This window comes from Bos mutus, chromosome 25, assembly GCF_027580195.1.
Source record: "Bos mutus isolate GX-2022 chromosome 25, NWIPB_WYAK_1.1, whole genome shotgun sequence".
Lineage (NCBI taxonomy): Eukaryota > Metazoa > Chordata > Mammalia > Artiodactyla > Bovidae > Bos > Bos mutus.
Window position 1 is genome coordinate 3,484,496 of NC_091641.1, and position 8,640 is coordinate 3,493,135.

Genomic DNA, 8,640 nt, shown 5'->3' on the forward strand with positions numbered 1-8,640 from the left:
ATAGTACTATGCCAATTTTCTGTTTCTTCTTGTGTCAGTTTTGGTGAGGTGTGGTGGTGTTCTGTGTATTTGCCAATGTCACCTAAATTCTCAAGTGTATAACTTTGCTCCTATTAGCAAATTCGCTCTTATTTTTACTGTCTAAATATCTGTAGAAACGTTATCTTATTCACCCTTAATGTTTATTTATTCATTCTCTTTTTTTGCCGGAGAACCACTAATCTTACTCTACTGATTTTATCTTTTCAAAGATAGGACTTTTGGCTTTTTTATCCTCCCTGTTGTATATTTTTAAAAAATTAATTTCTTTTCTTTAATATTTCCTTCTTGTCTTCTTATTTTAGTTTATTTTGCAGCTTACTTTTTTAAAGTTCTTGAGATGGGTAATTTTTGGTCTCACTGAATTTTGATCTTCCTTTTTAATTTTGGACTAACGAGCAGATTTTAAAGTTATGTTATGAATTAGCTTATTGTTAAAATTATGTTATGAATTAACTTAAAGTAAAATTTCCATCTTACTCCACATATAGCTTAAAATGCATAGTAATTACCTGTTTTCTTAACGTTAACTAGAAGCCGTCTTTTTGTTATCTCTTTAATTGCAAACTTTCTGTGTCATTTGTCTCAGGTCATTTGTTTTAAATACACGTAGCGGCTACTATCTGATACGTTCTAAACAGTTTTTCCTCTTAATAGGAGAACTTTACAGGTTTTTACTTGTTGCTGTTACCAATATGTTTTAATATTAATACATTCTCCCCATCTTAATTTATGTTTTATTTCCTGTCTTTTGAAGATTGACCATATCATGTTTATTATTTTTCCTCCAGTGGTTTGAAATTAAGAAGTTATACATATAATTCTATTTTTGCAATAACTGTTTTAAAATTTAAAACATGTCCAGAGTTAATCAGATTTTTAATTTTCTCTTCAGCAAGACTAGACTTTTCACATAATTTTACTCCTCTTATTTCCTACCAGCCTCCTTCTCTTCTTGCTAACACACCTTTCCCAAGTGGGATTCTTTAGGTGTTTTCAGCTTAAAGTTTTCAATGACACGTTTAAGACTGTTATGCCTCCTGAATTGTCAGACCTAATTTTTTGTCCCCTCCATTCTCTCAGCTGTCTACACGTGGAGCTCGTGAGATGACTGTTGGAGTGATTTTATTTTTTCTCGTATAGTTACTTGCATCTTGTGCTGCCTTCTTAAATTCATTATTTTTGTTTTAGTGGAGCAAATCCTTAACAAATTTGTTCAAAAGAGATTTATGGATGGTCAATGCTTTCAGTTCTGGTATATCTGAAGTGTCTTGATTTTGATTTCACACTGAAGTCCTGCTTTTGGACTGCGTCTGAAATGCTGGATTCAGGGTAGTTTTATCCTCAGACTGTTCAGGTTGCTGCCCCTTTGTCTTGTCTATCCACTGTTGCCAATGAGAGGGCAGAACCTAATTTTATTCCTGCTCTTTCTCTTGTCTGCTTTGTAATCTTTCTGGACTTTCTCTTCACTCCATGGTTTTGCTTCTCTGTTTCATGCATTCTGATCAACTTACGGTGAACCTATTCAACCCCAATACTTGTGTCTTTTAACTCTGGATGATTTTATTATTAATTTTTTTCCTCTCCTCCATTCTTTAATTCTCTACTTATGAAATTCATGTTAGATGGCTTTGGAATGGTTCAATTATTCAGGCAATAATCCATTTTTAGCTTTTTTTCCTTTTTTTTTGGGGTGGGGGGGACCCACAGGGCATGTGGGATCTTAGTTCCCTGACCAGGGATTGAACCTGAGTCCCCCTGAAGTGGAAGCATGGTGATTTACCACTGGACCTCCAGGGATGTCAGGAAATAATCTATTTTTAGTTCTATCAATCTCCTACTCATTTGTTGAGTTTAAAATTTTCAGTATCATATTCAAAATTTCTAAGACCTCAAATTATTAAAAAAAAATCATGCACCCCATTTCTGCCATAATATCATTATACACTACTTTTCTGGAGCAACAAAATACTTTGTGAAAAAACAGAAACCCCCTCAGTGTTACCTAGTATTTTAAATGACTTGAGAATTATGCATTCACAGTTGACCTTGACCTTGGTCAAGAACAGAAAGAACTGCAGAAAGTAGTGCATCTGGAAGTCATACTGTTGAAGACAGAATTAGCCCTGTCAAGGGTAAGACTGTCCATCTTGGGATTCTTTGTAAACCAAAGCAACACGGACTCACTGTGGTCCCAAAAGAGGAACAAGCAAGCTGAGTAGACGCTGAAACGCTTTAGGAACTCTGCCACTGCGATTGTGACTTGTCATACAGCCTGATCTGTAAACCTAAATTTAGACTGTTCCTTGTTACGAAACCAGGACATTCCATTTCTGTTCAAAAAGGAATGAAGCAGAAGTCAATTCAGCTGCTTTTAATTCATGAAACAGATTTAAATTCAGCCAAGGAAATAAAGATGTCAATTACAGCATTATTTATAATAGCACAAATTGGAAACAACCCAAATGGTCAAAAAGAAGGGAAAAAGAAAATAAATCATAATCAACGTATATTATGTAGATGTTAAAAACAAAAGCTGTGAAGATTCAGTGACAAGATGGCAAATATGTTCAGTTCAGTTCAGTTCAGTCGCTCAGTCGTGTCCAACTCTTTGCCACCCCATGAATCGCAGCACGCCAGGCCTCCCTGTCCATCACCAACTCCCGGAGTTCACTCAAACTCTCGTCCATCGAGTCGGTGATGCCATCCAGCCATCTCACCCTCTGTCGTCCCCTTTTCCTTGCCCCCAAATATGTTATATAAGGTTAAATGAAAAACAGGACAAAAACTTGTAGGCCTGCTTCTCTTACAAATAAGCATATGTAAAATATACTTGAACATAGGAAAATGTAAAAGAAATGCTATTTGTGGTAATGAACCGGGATGCTTTTTTCCCATTGTACTTTATTTATTTTTTATTGTTATTTTCTTCTTTCCCATTATGGTTTATTACAGGACACTGAATATAGTTCTTTCGCTATAAGTAGGACCTTGTTGTTTATGCGATGCTTTTTAGTGGGGGAATTTTTCTTTCTTCCTTTCTTCTGATCTTAGTTTCATTTAAAGTTGTTCTTTATTGGAGTGCAATTGCTTTACAGTGTGTGCTAGTCTCTGTTGTGCACACAGTCGGCCCTCCCTCTGGGACCTCCCCTCCCACGCTCCCCAACTCCCAATCCCAGCCCCTCTGCGTCATCGCAGAGCACCGAGCTGAGCTCCCTGTGCGTTTTAAGTTCTATAACCTGTTGCTCAGTCGCTCAGTTGTGTCTGACTCTTTGCAATCCCATGGACCTCAGCACACCAGGCTTCCCTTCCTTCACTGTCTCTCGGAGTTTGCTCAAACTCATGTCCATCGAGTGGATGATGCCGTCCAACCATCTCCTCTTCTGTGGCCCCCTTCTCCTCCTACCCTCAGTCTTTGCCAACACCAGGGTCTTGTCCAGTGAGTCAGCTCTCCACATCAGGTGGCCAAAGTATTGTAACTTGAGATCACTTTTAAAATACTAACTTACTTAGGCAAACGTTTGGCAGAGAGAAGGACTGTGAGGGAGAAGTCAGCGGGTGCAGCCAGGTGCCCTGGGCTCTCATCCCAGCTGTCCTGTGGGCTCAGAACATCCTTCAACGACATCCCCAGCTTTCCTGTTGCTTTTGGGCTACTGCTTTTGTTGTCTTTTCTCCCTCCATAGATCATATTCTGTGTGCTTTCTAATCTTCAGAAAATCTTCTAGTTGGAGAGGGAAGGACAGGGAGGTTGGGGTTAGCAGATACGAACTATTATATAGAGAACGGATGAACAGTAAGGTCCTGCTGCATAGCACAGGGAACTAGATCTGATATCCTATGATAAACCATAAAGGACACTTCCCCGGAGGTCCAGTGGTTGAGAATCTGCCTTGCAATGCAGTCGGCACGGGTTCGATCCCTGGCTGGGAACTAGGATCCCACATCCCATGGAGCAGCTGAGCCCACGCGCACCAGAGCCCGTACACTAGAGAGTCCACCTTCCACAACGCAAGAGCCCATGTGATGCAAATAAAACCCTGGGTGCTGCAACTAGGACCTCAGGCAGCCAAATAAAGACACAGATAGATATTTGAAAAAACCACAGTAGAAAAGCGTATAAAAAAGAATGTATACACATGCATAATGGAATCATCTTCCTGTATAGTAGAAATCAGCAGAACACTGTAAGATCAACTACACTTCAATAAAATAAAAAAAAAAAAACTCTTCTACAGTCAGTCTAGTCCTATGATGTATTCACTCTCATTAAAACTACATTTTCTGCTGTTTTTTCGGGGGTTGGAGTCAGGAAAGTGGTGCTGAGCCCAGCAGTTTGTTCTGTCTCTGTTGTTTATTTTTTGTTAACTAATCGATAATTCTAAAGACACGCTGATTCACAACCTTTGTTCTCCTAATGTTACTTCTCCCTTAAATCTTTGTTTTTTTAACCAGTAAGTCTCATCTGATTGCTTTTAAAAACTTAATCCATGAGGCGGGCATAGAATATTATAGGTTAGTTTTAACTAACACTTATTTTAAGATTTATTTCAGTCTTTTAACAATTTCTTGCCTCTTAGAGTTAAATAAACTTCGTATTACTCATGGTATTGATCACAGATCTAGCATCCTGCTCTTTGCTCTCCTGAGCCAGGCTGGGAGGAGATGTTTAGCGCTGAGTACACAGTTTCGCCTGGAGAAGGGAATGGCAGCCCACTCCAGTATCCTTGCCTGGGAAATGCCGTGGACAGAGGAGCCTGGTGGGCTAGTCCATGGGGTCACAAAGAGTCGGACACGACTGAGCGACTAACACTAACAACTTCACATAACATTGCACTGAAGTCACAACTCATGGGCTCAGCTTTCAGCTGAGGCTCTAGCCTATGGACCGACTGAGCCTGTTTTATTTCACCTGATGCATACTTCATGACACCCCATTGCCCGTGTTTGCCAGGCTGGGTTCATTCATAAAACAGTGCCTGCGGGTACTGGGTGACTAAACTACACGTTATTAATATAGCAGTCCAATAGCTGCCCGCCTTGTAATATGTGGTTACCAGAAAATTCAAAATGATACCTGCTACTTATGTTTATAGCTTGGGTTCTATTTCTCTTGGACTGTGATGGAATAGAGAGCCCAGGAATAGAGCCATACATATATGATTAATTTGTGACAAAGATGCCAAAGCGAATCAGCAAGGGGGAGTATTCTCTTCAACAAACGGTGCTAGACGGGCCTACAGACACGGAAGACAAACGCATGGTCCTGAAGGGGCAGGAAGGGGTTGGGATTAACATACAGACACTACTGTATTTGGATTGCTGCTGTTTAGTTGCTCAGTTGTGCCTGACTCTTCTGCGGCCCCATGGACTGTAGCTCGCCAGGAACACCACAGCATACCTAATATTAACTGAAAAAGGAACACAGACCTGGGACTTCCCTGGTGGCTCAGTGGATAAGAGTCCGCCTGCCAGTGCAGGGGACACGGGTTCAATCCCTGGTCTGGGAAGATAAACTATGTCTCGGAGCAACTACCCGTGCACCACAACTCCTGAAGCCCACGCGCCCGAGAGTCCGTGCTCTGCAACTCGAGAAGCCGTCACCGTGAGAATCCCCAGCATTGTAGCGAAGAGTAGCCCTGGTCGCCGCAACTAGACAAAGCCTGCACGCAGACCCGGTCTGTAGTGGAGACCCAGTGCAGCCAGAGAAACAGACCTCAACGTGAAAGCTCACACGACGAAGCCCGGAGAGGAACGCAGAGGGAGAAAACGTCTGCAGCCGAGGGCAGGCAAGAATTAATTTTTGAGATGTGCATTAGAAATTTAATTTCCAATCAGAGAAATAGCAAGAACAGTGAGACTTCATGGAAAATGGGGAGGTTTGGATACAGAAACTCCATCAAACGGGTAAGGAGGCAAATCACAGACCGCGAGGTGGGTGTGCCAGGTGCTGGGTTTTTTTTTGGCCGCACGGTACAGCCGGCGGGATCTTTAGTTCCCTGACCAGGGATTGAACCTGGGCCTTCGGCAATGAGAGCACAGAGTCCTAACCGCTGGACCACCAGGGAATTCCCAAATAACGCACCAGGTCCTTGCTGGCTGCACTCTGCATCGGTGACGTCATCCCAGCCTCATTCCCAGCAGCCCGGGGAAGGGTCACCTCTGCTTCACCGAGCAGACAGACAAGAAAACGGAAGCTCCCAGCATGTGACCTGCCCGCAGGGACCTCCCTGGTGGTCCAGTGGCTAAGACTCCCTGTCCCAGGGGGACTGAAGGTCCAGAGGGCTGTCTGAACACACTGGGAGGAGGAACCTCCAACTCTGATTTCCCTGTCGGATGTGCTGGTGGTTTAGTCACTACTAAGCTGTGTCTGACTCTGTGCGACCCCGTGGACTGCAGCCCACCAGGCTCCTCTGTCCATGGGATTCTCCAGGCACGAATCCCGGAGTGAATTGCCATTTCCTCCTCTAGGAGATCTTCCCCATCCAGGAACTGAATCCGTGTCTTCTTCACTGTGGGCAGATGCTTCACCGTCAAGCCTGTGGATACAGGTACCTAAATGCCCATCTTACCACAGGACCGGGGGGCTGGGGAACGCCAGGCATGGAGGGGGGAGGGGTAAACGTACTGTGGGGTTTATTTTGTGCGTCACTTCGGGGGCTGTTTTGGGATGAGATGAACGTTGAGGTTGGTGAACTCTGAGTTAGCAGCTTGCCCTCCACACTCTGGGAGCCGCATGCGGGGAGCTAGAGGGCGCGATGCCCTGCCGTTTGCTGCCACTGCTGACCGGTCAGGGTTATCCCGGGGGCCCAGCGCCCGGGCAGCCTCTCTAGACACTGGGCGCAGAACAGGCATGAGCATCTTGCCTAACTGGAGCCGCTGGGCTCCGCAGGGAGGCAGCCTCCAGCAGGAGGTCCCCTTTGGGGTTTGGGGCTTGTGGTTTTGATGTAGCTACTAGATAACATGGCTCGTGAAAAGCCGCTATCAGCTTGCTACCAAGCTCTTGCTGAAACCAGATGCCTGGCCCGCAGAAGCCTGGGGGGATGCCTTGTGAGGGGAGTGGGGGAGCCGAACTTTGTGAGCAGTGGGAAGGGCCCAAAGCCGCACGGCGCAGTGGGCCTGGGGTCTTGGAGACTGCAGTCAGCCTGGCCCCAGAGCAGCTCAGCTTTACAGGAGGAAGTGGCCACGCGGGTGTGATGGGGGGCTTCGCTGGTGGCCCAGTGGCTGAGACTCCACTCTCCCAAATCCAGGCTTCGGTCGTTGGTCAGGGAGCTGGATCCCACAGGCCACAACTAAGACTCGGCTCAGCCAAACAAATAGTTTTTTTTTTTTAAGCGGGAGTTACTGGCTCTTAAGGGTCCTCCCGTCACCAATGTCCCCCTGAGCACCGGGGCCGAGCGGAGCTGACAGTGACATTGTTGGCCCTGGCTTTCCAGCCTGCAGGGCTGAGGCCGGACACGCCCTGGTGGGGCAGGGGGCTGCAGACCCCCAGGCCAGGGCAGGCCAAGGACATCCCTCTCCGGGGTCATGAAGGGTGGGAACAGGTCAAGGCTGCTGCCCGGATGGTCTGGCCGTGGCTATGCGTCAGCACGTGGCCGTGACAAAGGCGGTGACCGAGGCAGGTACCAAGGCCGTGGGCACTGGACGCCTGCTCTGTGCTCCAGAGGGATCCCGGGAAGCGCGTGGCCGATGGGGCCTGAGACCTGTTTTCGGTTTTTCACAAAGTCATTCAGGGCACGGCTTATGCACAAATGGGTTGGGGGGTGGGTCTGCTGCTAAGTCGCTTCAGTCGTGTCCGACTCTGTGCGACCCCAGAGACGGCAGCCCACCAGGCTCCCCCATCCCTGGGATTCTCCAGGCAAGAACACTGGAGTGGGCTGCCATTTCCTTCTCCAATGCATGAAAGTGAAAAGTGAAAGTGAAGTTGCTCAGTCGTGTCCGACTCCCAGCGACCCCATGGACTGCAGCCTACCAGCTCCCCTGTCCATGGGATTTTCCAGGCAAGAGTACTGGGGTGGGGTGCCATCGCTTTCTCCAAGGGGGGTGGGTCTAGAGAGTCAGAACTCTTCAGACTGGGGGTATGAGAATTTCAAATGTTTACAGGGACTTCCCTGGTGGTCTGGGGGTTAAGACTCCGCCCTTCTGCTGCAGGGGGTGAGAGCTCAACCCCTGGTCTGGGAGCTAAGCTTCCACAAGCCTGGTGGCCAGAAAACCAAAACATAGAACAGACACAATATTGTAATAAATTTAATAAAGACCTTAAAAACGGTTCACGTCGGACTTTCCTGGTGGTACAGAGGATAAGAATCTGCCTGGCCAGTTCAGGGGTTCGATCCCTGGTCTGGGAAGATCCCACGTGCTGTGGAGCAACTGAGCCCGTGAGCCACAGTCACTGAGGCCGTGAGCCACAATCACTGAGGCTATGAGCCACAATTACTGAGCCCGTGAGCCACAATCACTGAGCCCGTGAGCCACAATCACTGAGGCCGTGAGCCACGATCACTGAGGCCGTGAGCCACGATCACTGAGCCCGTGAGCCACGATCACTGAGCCCGTGAGCCACGATCACTGAGGCCGTGAGCCACGATCACTGAGGCCGTGAGC

At 46.5% G+C, this 8,640-nt stretch overlaps 1 non-coding gene across 1 annotated transcript; it reads right to left on the reverse strand.

Moving 5' to 3' along the window:
* Positions 1-6,031: 6,031 nt before the first annotated feature.
* On the reverse strand, positions 6,032-6,104 carry TRNAE-CUC (transfer RNA glutamic acid (anticodon CUC)). Its single transcript has one exon. It is a non-coding gene; the product is annotated as a tRNA-Glu (tRNA).
* Positions 6,105-8,640: the final 2,536 nt, after the last annotated feature.